The sequence below is a fragment of the Dendroctonus ponderosae genome, unplaced genomic scaffold, assembly GCF_020466585.1.
Source record: "Dendroctonus ponderosae isolate FM_Combo_2020 unplaced genomic scaffold, Dpon_F_20191213v2 Dpon_F_20191213_10, whole genome shotgun sequence".
In the NCBI taxonomy this organism is placed as follows: Eukaryota; Metazoa; Arthropoda; class Insecta; order Coleoptera; family Curculionidae; genus Dendroctonus; species Dendroctonus ponderosae.
Genome location: NW_026017111.1, coordinates 5,995,207 through 5,997,013, shown reverse-complemented (window position 1 = coordinate 5,997,013; position 1,807 = coordinate 5,995,207). Strand labels below are relative to the sequence as shown.

At 37.2% G+C, this 1,807-nt stretch overlaps 1 protein-coding gene across 2 annotated transcripts in view; it reads left to right on the top strand.

Annotated features, from left to right (window-relative positions):
• Positions 1 to 1,807, top strand: part of LOC109543594 (pyruvate dehydrogenase (acetyl-transferring) kinase, mitochondrial) — an 8,051-nt gene that overhangs the window by 2,019 nt on the left and 4,225 nt on the right. The window lies entirely within an intron of this gene.

Below are 1,807 nucleotides of genomic sequence, written 5' to 3'. Positions count from 1 at the left end.
CTTTCTACTATCCTGAGCAGCTGAAGTTCCGTGGAATGCTTTCCTCGGAATCCAAACTGTTCAGGCGGAAGCAAATCAAGCTCGCTCGTTTCCTCTTTAAGTCTCCTCAGTATAGCCCTTTCGGCTACTTTCGGCCTGTAGTTTTGGGGGAAAATCCGGTTTTTCTTGGGCTTCGGGAGCATGATGACTTCCGAGTGCTTCCAGATGCTTGGAAAATTACCAGTCCTTAAAATAGTCCTACCAGTCCCTTTCTCGGCAGGTTCTTCAGCATTTTGTTGGTGATTCCATCGCTTCCAGGGGCTTTCTTAGCTTTGGTTTCTCGGATGATGGCTGCAACTTCTGCTGGCAAAGTTGGGGGGAGGTGGCTGCCTGGCCTTTCACTCCGAAGCTTATTTACTGTCCTTCTGACAGTTGCTTCGTGGTGTAGGTCATCCTTTGGGGTGGTGGTTTACCCTGGCCTCACTCTCGGTGCCAAAACGAAAATTGACAATTAAATTCTAAAGCTAGGGTCTCAAATGTGATGCTCTAAGGTACACTTTCAGCGAAAAGCAAAAATATACTAAATTCAGAAATGGCGTTACTGACATCATCGACAACTTTTTTCGCAGAAATATACCAATATTTTGTCACACCTAGGTAGCCCTTAGGGATGCGATAAACTTTTATTTAAAAAAAAATGACCCGTCCAAGAAACCACACAAACGGGATTTAAATTGAACCTTTGTTTTACGAAGGAATCCTTAATAGCGCAGGTTATTTAAAATTTTCTGCGTGACCAATTGCCATTTCTGCTCGAAAATATTTCACTGCAGCTACGTGCCAACAGATGGTTTCAGCAGGACGGAACCCCGCATATAAGGCACAAATTATACGGCGATACTTCAAAACATCCATTTTGCAGATAGGTGGATGGGAAATGATGGACCAATAGAATGGTTAAGCCGCCAGACTTGACACCTTTATATTTTTATTTATCTACTTTATTTATAATCTAAAATCTTGTTTCTCTAAAAGAAATTTGTTTATAGAACTCCTTCACATCTACCTAAAACACCTAAAACAAAAAAAATAACCAACATGTGCATTTCAAGAGAGGTGTTGAAAACAGTTACCCTACAGGAAGTTGGAAAAAGGTTGAGAAGATATCTTGAAGTTGAAGGAGATCACAGAGAAAATAGATTTAAGAAACCATCAATTTACATTTCAAATTATTTTTAATCCGGACATTCTTTTTTTTTGTTTTATTACATATTTTTTCCAATGATATTTACAAATTAAACTACATTCCACAATATTTATGGGTTTTATGATTGTCAATTGTTTTTCAATGAAATACTTGATTTAAATTCACACAACATTTTCTATAAATCTCTTAGATGCAGTCAATTTCATTCATAGAGCTTGGCAAAAAGTTAGCCGAAAAAACATTGCAAATTGCTTTAAACATGGGGGATTTGTAAGAAAAGAAAATGATTATGAACCAGACGATGAAATTCCACTTAACGAATGGTTAGAAAAGTATAAAGTGAGAAAAGTATAAAGAAAGAGAATATGAGTGATTTCAATTTCTTCGAATATGTAAGCATTGATAATGGCATTCTTACAAGAGAAATGTTGACCGATGAGAAAATTATAGACTCCGTAACCTCATCTACAGCTTTAAGCGATAATGAAAAAGATGACGATTTAGGTGAAACGTATTCTACTGTAATCACTAATGCTGTTCCAACCATTTCTGAAATGACAAAAAAGTGTCAGAAACTCGGAATTTTCTACAATCACGCCAAGTTCCTAATCATATCTGGGA